Source organism: Sparus aurata, chromosome 10 (genome assembly GCF_900880675.1).
Source record: "Sparus aurata chromosome 10, fSpaAur1.1, whole genome shotgun sequence".
NCBI classification, from domain to species: Eukaryota; Metazoa; Chordata; class Actinopteri; order Spariformes; family Sparidae; genus Sparus; species Sparus aurata.
In genome coordinates, this window is record NC_044196.1 from 31,910,409 (window position 1) to 31,928,042 (window position 17,634).

At 43.6% G+C, this 17,634-nt stretch overlaps 1 protein-coding gene across 46 annotated transcripts in view; it reads left to right on the plus strand.

The window, feature by feature from the left end:
• Nucleotides 1–1,162: 1,162 nt before the first annotated feature.
• The window catches only part of LOC115589468 (receptor-type tyrosine-protein phosphatase delta), a 365,710-nt gene continuing 349,238 nt past the window's right edge, over nt 1,163–17,634 (plus strand). For 16 of the 46 annotated variants that reach the window (XM_030430337.1, XM_030430342.1, XM_030430325.1 and 13 more), the window contains exons 1-3: nt 1,164–1,360; nt 1,544–1,662; nt 1,817–1,852. The gene's annotated coding sequence lies outside the window, so the exon portion shown is untranslated. Of the gene's footprint in view, nt 1,361–1,543; nt 1,663–1,816; nt 1,853–17,634 lie in introns of all 46 variants that reach the window. The other 30 variants (XM_030430322.1, XM_030430329.1, XM_030430330.1 and 27 more) reach the window with 7 other exon arrangements.

Sequence of the window (17,634 nt, forward strand, 5' to 3'; positions counted from 1 at the left end):
CACTTTCCCTGCTGTGGCATGTCAAAACGCCCTCTGTGAAAAATGCTTATATCGCATAAAGTTTTGCCTCTGGTGAACTCCCAAACCAGAATTTCAGTTTTTATGAGGAGGCTTCAGATCTCTAAACCAGCATGAAAGATCATCACATGTCCGATAAAAAACCAAACAAATAGCAGCTAAGAACACAAAGCTTTAAACTGTGAAATCACATTAATTCACGTAATGTCACAATATATATATATCAAAACATCCCACGTCACTGACCTCAACACGCAACCCACACAAGCTATTATTAAATAACATCACAGGAAAGAGTTAAATCAATACAGACAACAATGTGCACAAACATGTTGCTTGCACTTTTTGTTCCAGGAATCCAATTTTGTAAATCGCCTCTGTACTGCATTGCAAAGCTCCTTTGCTAGTGGTGTAAAAGACTCACCTGGTGCAACGTGTCACAGTTGGGTAGAGTAAAAGGTAATGAGACCACAAGCTAAATCGCTAACTGAACACGCATTTAGCATTTAGCCCTTAGCCCTTTTCCAGTCTACTGACCACTCAAAGTGCTATTTTTATATATTTGCAATTTATTAATTAACCTTTATTTATACTCAAGGTGACTGAGGGGTGAATCAAGTCAAAACAAAAGAAAGAAAAGAAAAAGCAGTCCTTTAATTGGCTAATCATAAGACTGCTGTACATCAGAAAAAAAACGTACAAAGAAATACTTAATAAAGTACTTTAAATTTGGGAAAAAAACAAAAAACTTGAAATAATGTAATGAATTACATTCCTCCACAGTGTGATTCAGGCTGCAGAGACGTTAAGCTGTAATTAAGCTGCCAGTTAGAGTTATCTGCGTTGGAGCTGCCAGGTGCAGGCAATAATACACGACAATGGTGACGACTGCAGCCACAGCAGATGTTTATAACAGCAGTGCAAAGACAGTAGAAGTTGTCATAATGAGCGTCAGCACCTCACTGAACGACAGACTGTTTGTTCGAGTCGGATGAGGGGAGACATCCCGGTGCGAGCCGCTCCTCTCTCCGGCCATCCAGCGGCTGGACTGCGAAGTGCAGCACCGAGCGCAGCATCCCTGCCGTCCCCCCTCTCCTCTCCTCTCCTCTCCGCTCCGCTCCTCTCCTCCCCTCTCCTCTCTCTCCAGCCGTCGCCGGGAGCTGTGAGTGTGTATGTGTGTGCGCGCGTGTGTGTGTGTGCGTGAGAGAGTGAGAGTGTGCTGGTGTAATCTGACAGCACGCCGGGGCTGCGTTTCCTAAGAAAAGCTCCGCTCTCTCTCAGTTTTTCCTGCCCGTCTTATTGGCGCTCTCATTGTCTTTGTCGACAGTGATAAAGAGAGCAGGTACCATCTGTCCATCCCGACCATTTATTACGAGTGTCCTTTTTTTTGGGTTTTTTTTGGTTTTGTTTGCTGCTCTTCACAGATGTTCTGTCAACACTTTTTGGGTGGTGGTGGTGGGGCGGGGGGGACTCTCTCGGTTCTAATGGAATTTGTTGTGGCTGTTTGGTTTCTTCTCTCTTTCAGTTCAACAGAAGGGGGCCTGTTTTTGGAATAAGAAAAAAAGCATTGCTGTTTTCTGACTTTGAGGGAAGAAAGAAGGGACTCCTCTGGAATTTCCTCAGGAATTTATTCGGACAGCTCCGGTGAGTGGACATTTTGATACCCGACAGCTTCACGGTTTTTATTTGAAATGCATGCGTCTGTTTACCACACTGACTTTATTTGTGCGAAGAGAGAAAAAGAAAGAAAGAAAAATAAGCGTATTCCTCATTTCCCATTCTTCTATTTTATTTGCAGTTACCGGGGCTTTGCATTCAACCGCCTGTGTGCATAGTAAGTAGTATAGACTTTTTTCATTTCTCTGCATCTTCTGTCTGCTTCTTCTTCTGTGGATTTTTGAAAAGCAGCTCGTCATGTGTCCATGTGTGTGGACAACACAAGTGCTGGGCTTGGTGTCCGCTCCAAGTTATGTGTCGTGCCGCGATGTGTGTGAGGTGCCCGGGGCGCATATTTCTGCATATCTTCCAGCTGCGTTATGGATAACGTAGCGGCGGTGTGCTGCTCGCCGTTACGCTCCAGATGGTGGCGAGATATTTAGATCTGTCTTTCTCTTTGTTTATTTTTTTTATTATTTTATTATCTTCTCTCTCTGTCTTTTTTTCCCCCCCATCGCCGTCATTTGTAACACACACCGTGCTCACAGCGCGGAGCCGTCCCCTCTCCAAACGGCGCCTTCTCTCTCTTCAAGGATGCACAAGCACGCACGGTGCCATTTCACATTCCTCGGATATTGTGTGTGTTAGTTGCAGGAAAGTTTGGTTAAATGTTTGGTCCCGAAACACAGGAGGGGATGAGGGGTTGGGGGGGGTGGGGTGTCTTTGGATGGATGTGTGCGCGCGTGCGTGCGTGCGTGTGTGCGTGCGCGCGCGTGCCCCAGGGCTCCTGACTCAGGTGATGTAGACGGTGGGTGGGCTGTGACTCACCCAGTTTACCCGTTTTGCTGCTCTTATCTGACAGGCTTTGATGTGAGATTTGACTGGTGATTGACAGCGGATCATGCGCAGTAGTGTGTCAGCAGGGGCCCATGTGTTGTTTTTTTTTTTACCCCCCTTCATCGCTGCCAGCTATATTTGGAAGTAAAAAAAAAAAAATTCCATGATTTATACAACCGCTTTCTGTGTGTTAAAGAGTATTTGTCAGACTACTACTGACAAGTGATTCATATATATAGCCAATTACCCGTGATTTGCAGTCACACTTTGCAGCCCAGAGAGAAAGGAAAAAAAAAAGAAAACAGAAGTGGGGAAAAGCCTCTAAAAAGGCGAGATAATGAACTGAAAAGTTTGTGCGCCTCGGTGTCTTGTAGCAAGCCAAGCCGAGGAGAAGCAATCGCAAATGAGGGCAAGGACAGCTCACAGAGCCAGAGAGATGCGTCTTGCCCGGCTAGTGTAGAGTGACAGAGGGCTAAGTGAGCATGACCATTGAGGAGAGGTAATAGCATTACGGTCTGCCAGTCATGAGGCGCTGCAAGAGATAGGCTACTGTTGCATTACAAAAAAAAAAAAAAAAAAAAGAAGAGCTAAATGGGTAGCAGGCAGGGACAGGAAGCTGTGACATGAGGGCACGAGGAATTTAACACCTCCTGAAAAAAACGGCTCAATAATGTACTTTAGCTGGTTTTTAGTTATGGTACTCATTGTGTTTCGATATGAAGTTGTTTGGTGCTGTGCTGTCAGTGTTACTGAGATGGGAGTTTCCTATTTGAACTGTGATTAAGACTGGATTTAGTATTGCTTCACTAATGTTGCCCTGGGGTTAGAGATTTGCTGATGCTGAGCTTATTAGGCACCATTTCTATCTATCCATCTATCTGTCTATCTATCTATCTATCTATCTATCTATCTATCTATCTATCTATCTATCTTGGTTTCTTGCTTCAAATTGCACAACAATAAGGAATATAGAGGCACTGTGGACATCATCCAAATATGAAAATAAACAAATCCAACAGAAGCACCAATGGGAGACAAACGCACATCCTCCCCCTCCTCGTTCAAAGCGCTATTGCTTGCACAATAAATTGCAACATGATGAAATGTTGAAATACAGCGGTCCTTTAGGCTAGTTATCCCCATGTGCTGAGACAGTCTGGAGACCAAAAGTGGATTTGAATCATTAGCTGTCAGGCGGTGAGTGTCTTGTGAAGCTTTCAAGGATTAGTCTCCAGGTAAGGCCGTTCCCCCCCCCCCCCCCCCCCCCCCCCCTCCCACCGTCCGTTACCCAGCAGCGCTCCCATTTTTATAAACTGGTAACATTCTGCAATTTTCCTTCCCGTCTTCCCTTTGAGTGATACTCCCAAAACCACTCGCCAGGGCCCGCATCAATCACTGCTGGATGGGATTTGAGCAACGGCTAGAAGTAGTAAGCGGGGAAGACAGGGTCTGCTTGTTCACAGTTTGCACAAGCTCCTTCACAGTGACCCCCCACCCCCCAAAAAGCCATGGCCACGTGGTGCCAGTGAGATAGCTGAACTTTTTCTTTTTTCTGTAACTCTTCTTCTCTCATTAATTACGTCTGAACATAGGTTGCACTAGTGAGACTGTGTTAACAACACACCCACTTTACTGCTGCCTGCTGCACCTCCCTGGAGAGGAGCAGCAGTAAGCTGTAATTATGGTTTATAAACTTCATCCAGGTGACATAATCGGGGCATGGCTGAGATGGCGAGGGCCTGTCAAAACAGCTGCTAATAAATTTATAGCAGTTTTTTTTTTTTCTCTCTCTCTTCTGCATCGCATATTTCTCAGTAAGTCTTACTTTATGGATACATGTATTCTGGATGTCGCACGCTGCACATGATTTATCCCGGCCTCTTTGTTAGCATACATATAATGATATAATGACTCAGAGGGAAGACGGGGGTGCACAGTGTTAGAGAAGAGCAAATATTTCCCAATTCTCAGAAAAAAAGGAGAAGGCAGGACAAATATAGAAGAGCAGCGGCTATATTATCCCAGTGTTTTTACTGTGAGGAACACCTTGATTGCGGTCCAAGGCTCGGCAAGCCGAGTAGCCGGCTCCCAGGGGCCGCTCTATAATGAGGATGCGCTGTCAGATAATTAGATACACCTGACGCAGGCGTTTTCAGGAAATTTTGATTCATCCCAAAATAAAATGTCTGTGCCTGCCAACATGAAAGCAGGAAAAAAAAAAATATCCCGCTGCCACATTGCCTCTCTTCTGATGGTGGCAATGTTTTATTTATTTATCCACATCTTAATGCTCTTGGATGAGGCGGGCTTCATTTTGTGCGAGCTGGTGCGTTAGCTGCCAAAGTTTGCCATCTCTTTCTCATCCCATGCAGCCAAGACTCCCTTGGCGGCGTGGCACAGGATACCATCTGATTCTGAATCTAAGAGTGGTATGACAGGACCCAAACAAGCATGCGCATCACTTAGCTGTAGATGTAACCAGTCACATGTTGTAGCGCAGGTGTGTGTCGGGGTGTGTGTGTGTGTTCCTTGAATATGTTTCAGCACAGAAACTAGATGTTTGGAGGTTTAGAATGGGATGGACGTTAAGCCATTTCATGCACATCGTAACATGTGTAGAGCGAGAAATGAATGATTAATTAAATTCATGCCCACACATACGCGTGCAGACACATATTTATACACAGGGCCACGCACTCAAGCACGCTCTTACATGTAATGTCGTTTTTCTTAGTTGATGGTTGGAAAATGCTTTGGAGATGAAACCCTCTCACCTGTGCTGTTTATTTATCGGGCACACGGTTGCAGTCATAAATCAGATGCTCATTAAGTTGTTAAACAACAACTTTTGCCTTCTGCAGGAGACATCAGCGCTATTAGGCCTGATGTATGTCGTACAGTACGAAGGTGAACTATTGCGGGGCTTCACAGTCTCCTGTTATCCAATTAAGAAAGTTTTTCCCCCATTTTTTACCCTGCTCACACATTATCAGATGACTATATAAACTACAGGTTACCACTTTGTGTCACCGGATAGCTGAGTATCAACACTGCAACAAACCTTGTCTGAGTACAGCTGGTATTGACTCTCTGAGGGTAAGACATGAATCAACAGTAAGCCATGATGGATGTATGCAAGTCGGTATAATTTGCGATTGCAAGCTGAATCTAGTTTGCATGGCATATATTGGAATAAATGTTTTCATTTTTGTCTATTTTGGGCTGAAAGAGAAGCATTTTGCTGTTATCCCTGACAGACCGGGGAGTTTTCAAATTTGCTCAATGAACTGTGCATGTCGGAAAAGGCTTTATACCAGGAATTTTCTTTTTCACTAGCAAGTAAAGCCAGACTGTGCAACTTTTGGGAAACCATGGCTCCATTGGGCAGTTGCATGAGAATGGGAAGAGTATATGTTCCTGAAATGATAAATAATAATGCTCCAGGACCATCATTGAAACAAATACTTTTGTTACCTAAACTTAACCAAGTATTTTTTTTTACCTAAACCTAACCAAGTGTTTCTGTTACCTAAACCTAACTGAGTGTTTCTGTTACGTAAACCTAACCGAGTATTTCTGTTACCTAAACCTAACCGAGTGTTTCTGTTACGTAAACCTGACCGAGTATCTCTGTTACCTGAACTTTACCAAGTATTTTTTTTTATTTAAACCTGAGTATTTTTGTTACCTAAACCTAACCAAGTATTTTTATTATATAAACCAAACCGAGAATTTCTGCTACTTAAACTTAACCAAGTATTTCTGTTACCTAAACCTAACCAAGTGTTTTTGATGCCTACAGTGGGACTGGTCAGTCAGTTTCTGGACAGTTTCAATGATGGTCCTGGAGCAACATTATTAACGATCCTGTAGGAACACCACATACGCCTGACAAAAGCATTAAAGTGAACTGGCTCTGTATTGATATCAAGCTAAAGTTAGTGTCAGTTAACATTATCCACCATAGACTGAGCTATGTATACAAGTAAACATTGATTTTGTAAGAGAAAAATAGTGTTCGTTCCAAAGTCAAAAGCTACATATTAGTTCTTTAAAGTGATTAAATACAATATGCGTGTGTATCCAAGCCAACTTATCTTTTTGTATCTCTTGTTTTTCTCTATTAGCATTATATTTTTAGATATCTGTATAAAAATACAGATTGCAAGAACTGCAAGAATAATCCTCCGCAGAGCGGAAAGCAAAGGTGCAGCCAGACCTCAGCAGCCGTATTACTGTACAGCACATGTCTGCCAGCAAATATGATGTCAGTTTGATCATATCATTTGATCTGGAACATATTGTCTCCTCGTGAAAAGTCAACAAGGTTTTCTTGGTTGGCCTTTCTTGCATCACTGGCAAAGCAGTGGGAGAATTTCACCGGTGAGAAAGTGTCAAAACATTTCACAATCGGTGGTGGTTTGGTTTAAATTGCTGTCAGTTTCTAACTGCACAGTGTCCGAAGTAAAGCTGCAAGGCAAATGGGATGATATTTTACCTATACAAATGAAATCCTTTACACATTTTAATATGTTGCTGTGGCATTTGAATGAAGCCGCACCATTGATGTTGGTCTGCTGTACTGCACATTAGCATGGACTGTAGTTGTTGAAGTGGTATCTGTATAGTGCATTTTATTGGCTGTCTTTACGCTAAACCCCCTGACATAGTCACCAAATGGAGGGCCATTATTTCCCATTACGTAATTTCTCTCTCACGGTAGCTGGAGTTCTAACTCAGCAATCGATGATTTGGAATTCATCTTAACAAGGAAATCTGTGGCGGATGTTTCCCTCTCTGCCTGACTCACCGTATCTGTATCGCCTAAAGAAAACCTGCGTCTGTGTTGTGCAGCTGAATTTCATCAACGTTGCTTTCCCGCTGCTCTAACATGACAGGAACTCATGAAACTGATGGAAACTGACAAAAGACAAAGATAAGAAGAGGATCCAGTGTGTACAATGGGCTGGACACTGTATCATGAACATCTGCGCATTAGAAGGCAATCCTCTTCTACTGCAACACTTTCTGCTGCTTTAAAGTATTTATAAAGGTGAATTAAAAGCTATATGACCCACTCAGAGAAATATGAATATTTATTAGGTAGAGAAGTGCTTTAGTGTTTGTTGCAGTGCTGCTACAACAGATTGCAGTAGGCTGTACAGGCATCCATGGCTTCCACCCCTTGCATGTCAGCACAGCTAGCTCGTAGTTTCATTTTTGATCCTATAGGTGCTAGCATAGGTAATGATAGCCCGGTCTGCTTTTTAAAGAGCAAAATGCCCAGCATGAACTCACATCCTGACCTTTTTCACATGGCATGGCTATTAATCGCCATAAATATCTCCATACCCTACAAGATTTCAGAGGTTACTGGAATGTTGAGTATTGGCAATATAGTCTACGGGGATATGGAGGCAAGGAAGAAAACAGAAAGGAATAATGCAGGCAAGCCGGAGCCAGGGTACTCTACACAGCTCGATGCTGCTGCCTCTAACCGACATGAACAAGAGAAATCAATTAGACCTACTCGGTTGCTATCCAAGGGACTTCCACCATGGGAAAGGCTAGAGCGAATCAAAGTGTTTGAAAAAAAAACACAACAAAAAAGAAAGTAGCAGAGGAGGAAAGTGAACTCGAGTGGCAGTTTGTTGTATTCTTTGTCAGATCATCCGCCTCTGACCTCGAGATAACATTCATCGTCTCGCTTTTCATCCCAGGCATGTTTATAATTCCAGACACTTTCCCGTCTCTTTTTTAAACGTTGATGCAAAGCTTTCTGTCTTACCGTCCTTTCAGGTCAGTAATGAGAAAAAAGAAAGGCGGGCAAAAAAACGTTCCTCACAAGAATATTTTGATGAAGCCTTGGCTTAGTTTTACCTGCGGATGCAGCAATCTCCGTTTCCCCAGAAGCTTTAAATTCACACTATTATGTTTATATTCGCACCTTAAAGTCGCTTGGAGGTCACTTTGAACAAAGATTCCTTTCCACGCCATGATGGGCAACACAGTTTTGTTTTGCTGAGAAAAGAGGCGAACAACTTGGACTGTGAGGGTATTACACAAGTTTTAAAACTCGTGTTTAAGAAGGATATAGGTTTAAAAAACTTAGCTGGTTTTATCCAAGCGTCCCGCAAGATTAAAAAAAGAAAGATTCTTCATATCCAATATGAAACAGTCGAACTATAGTGGTAGGATCAGGGAGGCTAGAATCCACAGCATATCATTTATTAATAGTATTTCCCATCCAGCTAAAGTACAGTCTCACTGTCGTTTGAAAATGTATGCAGTGGCACAGTAAATGTAGAGATCGTCTGAATCCCACGTCCAAACTCGACTACAAGGACATTTAAAAATCCATATGTGGATTTCCCAAAGATAATGAGAAAATTATTGTGCGTTACTGGTGGAGATGATCGAAAGAGATGAGGCGATTAATGCTTTATGCATATTTCATTGAATGGATCTGAGCTCTCTACTGTAAATACTGGGGCTAAGAGTGCGCAGCATGGAATTCACAAGACCCAGAGGCCTCATTGTCTTTGATCAGGCTGAAAGGGGACACTTTTTGATCAAGCCCCGCCTCGGACATTTAAATCAAAACCCCCGACAGGCTCTTAGGCTGGACGATAGGGTGTAATTTCCACACATATGACATCCCTGGAAGTGTGCTAAAGTCTTTTATATTGTACATTTCGATATCCCCCCCCCCCCCCCCCCCCCCGTCCTCCCCCTTTCCTTGATGAATATCTCACAGTTGGTGATAGGGGAGTTATTCTGCAGAGTGGAAATTCAATTTGACAAAGAAGACCTGTCTCGCAGAGTCTTTTAAAGGGTTACGATCGCATAAAATGTGCAGTATAACAGACCTGGAAGGATTAATGAACAGGAATTTTTTTTCTCTGTGGAGAAAATGACACAACAGAGATACGGAAATAAAGTCAAATGCAAAAAAAAAAAAAAAAAAAAAAGAGCAGATCATGTGGTGATAATATGAAGAAAATTTGAGCAGCACCAGCTTAGGAAGTTGTCTTCCCTGTGTAATCCTGTGTGTGCAGTGAGCTCAGTCCCCTGACAGAGCACACATGTAAACACAGCTCCCACTCAGCCCTGCTGTAGGTTTGGCTGTGGGTGCTCGGCAGATCCCTCGGCATCATGAGAGAATAACAATGAGGGTTTTGGGAGGGATCAGTTCCCCAGCACAGAGCCATACTGGGTAGGGTTTATGTAAGACCTGGCTTCCTTAGCTCTCTGCCAGTTAAAGATGACAAACAAATGGTACCGAGGAGTGCCGACTTGCCAAAGGAGCGGGGGCTGCGTCTCTTCATGCTTCCCCTCCCGTCACGTCCAAAAACGCCCTCCCTCTGTTAACGCGCGAGCCCGGCTACGTGTCGTGGCTTGTGATACCAGGTCTCATGTGTATCTGCGCAAGTCGATGCGTGTTTTCACACCATTTGTTGGCGCCGCGGCTCCGTCGCCCACTTTGAAGCCGGCCCCCTTCCTCATCCTCCTCTTCCTCCCTTTGTTTTCCCCTTCAGTGTGTTCCAATGAAAGAAGGCTGGGATCTGTCAAAACCTATCCTCTCTTCTGTCAGGCCTGTCAACTTTTTTTTTTTTTTTTTTTTTTTTAGGTGGGCTGCTGAGGAAATTCACTCATCCCTGACACCACAGTGGTTCTAAAAAAAATAAATAAATAAATAAATCTAAACAGTTAGCAGCTGAAGTGTTGTCTTTTCTGATGAGACAATTTATGGGTTGTCATCAGGTTTTTCCGGTTTTCACATCACGATGCCGCGTTCATCCTGATGCGAAACACGTCATAGCCATTCTGAAGCTGTTTGAGGTTCTTACATGTAATTAATTATTAAGGCTTTATGAATAGAGCTGGGTCTACTTAACCCAGTTTGAATGTCCCTGCTTATTCCCTATTTCTAATTCCCTAATTCCCACCAAAATCGAGCGTGCAATAAAAGATAAAACAAGTACTGTCGGAGCGATCGTGCAGAGACAGGCCTGTGAAATGGCAGTCAGAGGATGCAGAGCTCCTTGATTATTAAACCGTACTGGAGGTCTTAGCAGATCTGGAAACACCTTGAAATGATCAGCTACGTGTTAACATTGATTCAGTTGTCAAAGCAATACGCCCTGTCCTGCCTGTTGTAACATCCGTAGGCCTCCCCCTTGTGCCTGGCCGTGAGGCACGTAATCCACCGTGCCAAGATGGTTGGTGAAGTACATCCATGCTGATTGAGACAGCATGGCTAACACACTCTCCATTACAGTTTTTTTCAGCTATTTCAGTTCCCTTAAGCGAAAAGAAACTTTAACGGGGGCTCTCGGTTACAAATCGCTTAACACCAGGTGAACACAAGGTGCTCTTGAAGTTAAACTGATCAACTTAGAAAGAGGAGGCGCACGGGCTTGCTTCAGGCACCCTCGCACCGAGCCGAGGATGTTAAAGCTTTTTTTTTTTTTGTTTAAAACAAAAAAAGAATCACAAAAGGAAAACACTTACCGGTTCTGACCAACGCTTGGTCTGCTTGGACCAGTCACGCCTTGGAGAGCACCGGGTTCATGTGCCTCCGTTTTTCTACCTTAAAAGAATCTGTTGCCGTCACTGTGATTTATAACAAACACGACCAGCTCTGCAGTTCTGTCTCTTCGTCATGAACTATAAAATAATGATTGCTCATCCGTTGCCACGGCTGCTGACACTAGCAGTGCTATTTTATTACTTGACTGTAAGAAACCTGGATTTTAGGTCGGGTCTTGAGTCTTAGGGTTTAGGACACATGGAGACCTCAGACAAGTACGAGCCCAAACTCACTGCAACATGATTGTAAGAAGCTGCTCGTGATATGAGGCATTCTATCATCTGTTGCTAGGTGTATATCAAGAAAAAAAAAAAGTCCCTGCGTTTCACAAACAGAATGCGTTTAAGTCTGCTGTTTTGATCCGCGACATCTGGGCTTTATTGATTCAAGAAAATCAAGATGGCAGATGCTTTAATACACTTGTGTCTACTGGATCCGTTCTCAGAAGATCAATCTGGGGAAATTCTAGATGACAGAAAAGACAAGAAAAGAACTGACAAGAGAAAAGGGCAGTTTCTCAATCATTCTCCTCCCCTGACACTGTGAGGAAGACATATTGTACACAGCGTCTTCTGACATACAGTAGTCCAAAGTCTCCCTGTATGCCTGCACGGCACAGAAATACACCATAGATAACATTAGGATCCATTGAGTTGGGAGTAAGGGGAAAATCAATGTAAGGTGAAAATTAAATTTGGCTCAAAGAGCCTTTAGGCAAAGTGCAATTTGAAAACACATCTTTTATTTTCCCCTGGGCGTCTGATGGGGTTGGGCAGGAGATGGACGGTGGATCTAACCATCATGGAAAAAGGCAGAGGAATGCTATGAGGGAAAGGGAAACACCTCATCTCACTCCTAATGTGCCTCCCCTTTGATTGTCTAATTCGGTTAGGGCCGTGCGTCCGTTATCGGATCATATCAAAGGTCAGAGGCGTCCTGTAGACAAATCAATCTCCCCGTCTGAGGAGGCGCAGAGGAAGCATGGATTGAGGGAGAGCCGATCCATCTAGTGGGGCCCAGAATGAAGGTGGGTGAGGAGAATGAGAGGTGGGGGCAAGAAAAATAATGGCATCTGCTGCTCGGAGAGAAGTGGGCGAGGGAGGCGAGATTGAACTGTTGACTTGGGGAATGCGATACGCTCAGAGAGGAAAAGAGTTTACATTATTGCTTGCAAGATAAGAGCAATTCTTTTGAGAAGACCTGACACGTTATGGCCTACCTGACTTCCAGAGCGGCGAGTCGCTGATATGTCCGGACTGAAGCAAGTGATTGAAAATGGTTGTAAGATTCTTATTTTTCAATAATTCAAGTTTGATATCCTCATTAGAAAAAAAAAAAAGAAAACCCATCTGTCTGGTGGTCCCCACTGCCTGACACCATTAGCTCCATGCTTTAATAGGTGTGAAGATAATCCAGCGGCTGCACATCCCCTCATGCATGGCTTCTCACACTTAATTCAGTCTCTTTCATATAGTTCGGGCAAGCTCGCAGCGGCATGTGAATTGAGCTGTCTATCTAGCCCGGATTCTTCTGCACACGGTGGCGCAATTAACCGATACTCGACAACAATTTTGAGAATGAATAAATGGTTAAAATCATCATCAGAGATGCCAAGTGGTTGCTTGTTTCAGCTTCGCGAATGTGACTATTTACAGCTTTTTTGCGTTTTTATATATTTTTGTGTTTTGGACTCGAAAGCAGCGACTCGAAGGTGCCACATGGGTTGTTTTTGGTGAACAGTGTTTCTGTTCCTGTTTACATTGACTCACCAAAACACATTATGTGTCTCTTGGAGGCCTAACAAAGGTGTCGGATGCTGGAAATCCTCCGGCAGCGTTTGCAAAGCCAAACTTTGTGAACCTTTTCGAAAACCTGCATTGTTTTCAATCACGTCTACTTGCGAGCCGTCATCGCTGGCGCTGCCGCGGCTAGCACTGTGCCTCGTCTCTCCACCTGTAGATCAGCGGAATGGTGTGAAACCGTTGGCAGGAGGGTGTTGTGCATCACACGTGCGCTTGTGTGTTTGCAAGAGATGAATCAAAATGGGGAAGCGGCCATAAACGCATAGCTCCATAGCGCTACTGGCAGGCACGAATGCAACAGGGTGCCTTTATTTATATTGACATGGTTACACAGAAAGAGTTTACTCTCACTGACACCCAGACATATTTAATAGGGTTGCATCTTATAGACCGTAGTGATTGGCACATGCCGCTTTTTCTGATATTGAAGACTACTGATTAATCAAGAAAAACTGTCAGAGTAATTGGCAATGAAAATGATAATTAGCTGGAGCCCCAGCGCTGCCGTTTGGGAGGTCCATTAGAGGCTGTTCATGAGAATCACCGCTGAAGTGAAACCACTATTTATCATTCCTCTCATTCTTCGTCACACTGAATATTTTTTAATACTCCAGCCCTCTTAGAGATGCCCATTAACAAATAGTCATAATTAAACCAACGATGCATAAACACAGTAGTGGTGGGCAGCCGTCCTGGGCAGAGTTTATAGGTGAGTATAAATCATCCACAGCTTAATGCCAACAAGATGTTTAATTTGGTACCCCTGAGTGCGTAATTAGTTCAATTAGCCTCAGTCGTGCACAGAGAAGCACATATAGAATGGACCCAGGTCGCCCTCTGGTCCCCCTGCATTTAAAGGCAACAGTGTATTTCCTCCTGTAAGATTAAAACTCACTGTGTAATAACTCACCGGAGCCTTCCCTCCAGACACCCTTGCAACGGTTCAGTGTGAGATAATGTTTGCTCAGGCAGCTCTCAATGAGATTCAGCGCTCCGGTGACACCATTACTCTAAGCTCATTGCCTAGTCATGTTGGGTGGGTCTGCCCTGCCTCAGAAAAGTCGAAACGAACAGGCACCAGAAGAGAGAGCACCTCTCGAGACAGATTACACGTCTGTGGACAAGCGAATAGGCTTGCACTTCACCTCTGCCTGAGACAAGCGGGGTTATTATCTTTTGGTGTTCCTTTTTTCTTTTTTTCTCCTTTCACGCTCTTGCCAGTCATGTAATGCATCCAGGACAAGATGCTCGCCCGGCAGCCTGAGCAGGTGGACGACAAGGCAGCTTACACATTCTCACTAATTGCAGGCAGTCACTGAAACGTATCTGAAATGAAGATGATGGCACAAGCCTGCAGAGGAAGTCAGAGCAGCCTAGGCCCGAGCCAAAGTGTTTTAAATGGATTACACCAGTGTGTCATTGCGATTACACGCTCCTCGCAGGGACCGCGACAAGATGAATTGTATTTTATAGCTTTACAGCAGATCTTTTTTCTTTCTTTTCTCCTGCAAGTTGAATGCATTTTTTTCCCCCCGCTACTATGTAGCGTGGTCTGAATGTGGGATTGTCTTTCTGCCTTTGAACTACCTCACAAACAGTTCATCTGCTGCTTTTTCCTTAAGGGGACGCTTTCTGTTTATCTAAAAGTGGAGTGGCTGGCTGAGAAAGCGCGTGTATGTATACATTTTCATGCCTCGTAAAAGATATTTTAGACTCATTTTGTCTCGCTTTGCACAGTTGAAACACTAGAAGTCGTCCTCATTTTGCACAGTGCTTCATGGCATTTCAAACAAACTCTTGGTAGTGAACCTCAAAGGGCCTCAGAAAGCATTACGTATAAACAGCTGTTTTATTTTTAAACCTCTATATACCATAGGTCCAGTCCTTCACACCATTCACAATAACGTCGTACCGCTCCCTCTCTTGTCAGTACACCACAGCCGTGTTATTTACATGCACAGGAATAGCAACAATTCCCTCTTTAGTTTCATATACAATAAACTACATGTCATAAAGCTCACTGATAAATAAATGATTTACTGACAGTGCTTAAGGAGTGTCCTCCAATCCCAACTTCATCTCTACAGAGGATCAGTAGATAAGGCGAAGTGCGAGCAGGCTGAAAGAGTTATGAAAGCTTCTGAATCACAGAGATGGAGTGTGTGTGTGTGTGTGGTTGAGAGAAAAAGTGAAAAGAGGGCAGGGGGTTAAACACTCGGAAGTGACCCAGATGCACATATGTTCGTAACTTTCCCAGCAACTTTGAATTGCACCGCCTTCCTACTTCCTCTACTTCCGTGACAAACACTCTCTGCTGAGACTCATCGAGACACACTGTTTTCAGCCAGTGTGATGTGGGGGTGTATTACATCTGGTCTTGTACCGGTGGAAATAACCCCTTGCACAGGCCCAGGCAGAAACTGTGAGAATTGCACGTCTGCGTGAAGCCATCGGAGACGTGTAACGGGGGTGTGAAGTTGTACGCTGCAAAGTAGTCTGGAAATGGCAAAGTCAATGGGGAAGGGAGTCTGCTTCAAAATAATCAAAATGAATGTATTTTTTCTCTTTTCTCCTTCATTTTTATTTAGTCATAAGGCATTTTGAAATGTTAAACAGGTTGATTAAAATGTAACCGCAAATCTGAAGTAGACTCCAGAAGTTCTGTTTTTTATCTTAACGGCACAATTTTTCCGCCTAAAAATTATTGGATCTCTGCTAAATATATTGTATATATAAATATAAGTTGTGTACTGAATGTTTCCGGTAATGCACAAAACAAGAGAAATCCATCGAGACACAAGATGATACGTCACAGTGGAAGGAAGGATCCGGCAAATTAGCTAGCCGCCTTCTCGTATACTATTATTTGTATGACTATTGATGGAGCACGATTATTAATTTTCACATCCAACTCCGTATTTTGGTATTGTTTTGATTGTGAGACCCCTAGCAGGCGAAATTACATACTGTGCATTTAAGCCGTTTTTAATGCTATCGTGTGACACTGTTGCGTTCATTGGCGCTAGCTTAGCTGGGTGAAAAGCTAACAGGGAACTTCAGAAATGAACCTCCATCTATGCGTTTTCCTTCCATGAGCTGTATCCAAAACGCTTCCTCTCAGTACTATTACTTCAAGGTAGCTTGCTAGTTAATCCAAATTCTGGATTGACAAAGATAACAGTAGCCTAGTTTGGACAGCAGGACACCCAATACTGGAGTACTAGAACTGGACAGTTGGCATGATGCTGTACACAAGTGAAGTTGTTGTGAGTTGTTCCACGTTTGACGGTTAATGAATAATGAGTGGCAAAGGGAAAATTAATATATCAAAGTGGTTGCACTTCTGCATGCTGTAAAGATGCCTCACAAGGATACGGTTTAATTAATCCATGTTAAGATACCAACTGGCGTATCCCATAATTGATTGCTATTGGCTAAGTTACAATCTTCCACCTGGCTATCCACTGGTGTATTCCACCCTGTGCTTCACACAGATGTGCCTCCGCCGCCCTCAGCACTGGAACGATCCCTCAGTCTCTCCACGTCAAGTGCTTCCAGGAATTAATGCTCTTACTGGGTTTTAGATCAGTGAGCACACTTGCTCCTCAAGCTAATCACAGCGCTTGCGTCTATGAAATTTGATCAGTCTTAACAGTGACCATTGTGCGCTTCTATTGAGTGCCATACAAATTAGCCTCTGTGCTGGTGGCCAGTGGGACAATGAATTCTGCTGGCTTTATCACATCTCGCCCCGGCCTACTATTAATCTTGTGGACTGTATGGGATGAATTTATGCACCGAGGGATTTGTAAGGCTATGGATATGGATTATATTGTCTAGCGGTATATTTGAATTGGCCCCTGAATGTAATTCCTGTGGACTGAGATTAAATTCAGCTGATAAGAGTCTGCTGTAACAAACCACATTATTATTGCCCTTGTCAGTCCGTTGTGCATGGCAGAATGAAGCAGTGCTCCCGTAATCCTGCTCATCTACAAGAGGTCCGCATCTCTAAATGAATTTCATAAGTACAGTTGGTGGGGATTGGCTGGAAAGTGATTGCCATTTTGCTTAATATGTCCTCCGCAGACTGCCACGTTCCAGTTCATTTTTAATCTTGGTTTCTTTCCTAATTCTTCCTCCTTCGCTTGTGAATGAACTACTGAATCATGTATGAACCATTCACCGCTGTTTAACCATTAGCTGTCCAAACTGAAGAGATAGGAGGGCCATGAAGGATCATGGAGAGTAACATCTCCCCCTACCAATCAAACAGACTACCCACAGGGATGTCTAGACTGTGGCCGCTCTCCGTCCTCCCTCTCCGTTTTTCTACTGCATTACATCAGATTACTGTATCATAGCGCCATTTCTCTTAATGCTCCCTGCACTGTAAAATCATCACTACAGTCTTTTATCTAATCCCGACCTAAAGTGATTTCTTTCCCGCTCGTAATTGAAAATTATGTTCTTAAATGACTCGTTAAGCGTTGCACATTTTCTCCCACACACTGAAAGCATTTTCCTCCTTTTTTTTTGACAGTCACATTAAGAGAAGTTAATGTGTCGTGTGCATTCGAAGCATCTACACTCAGTGGAGGCAATTTCAAAACGGTCACAGGCCGAGAAATGTGCACCCCTGGCTGCGCCCGGCAAACAACGCTCACACCTCCACAACAATTTGGTTTCGTCTTTTTTTTCCGGTTTATTTCTGTTTGCCTCTTTCAC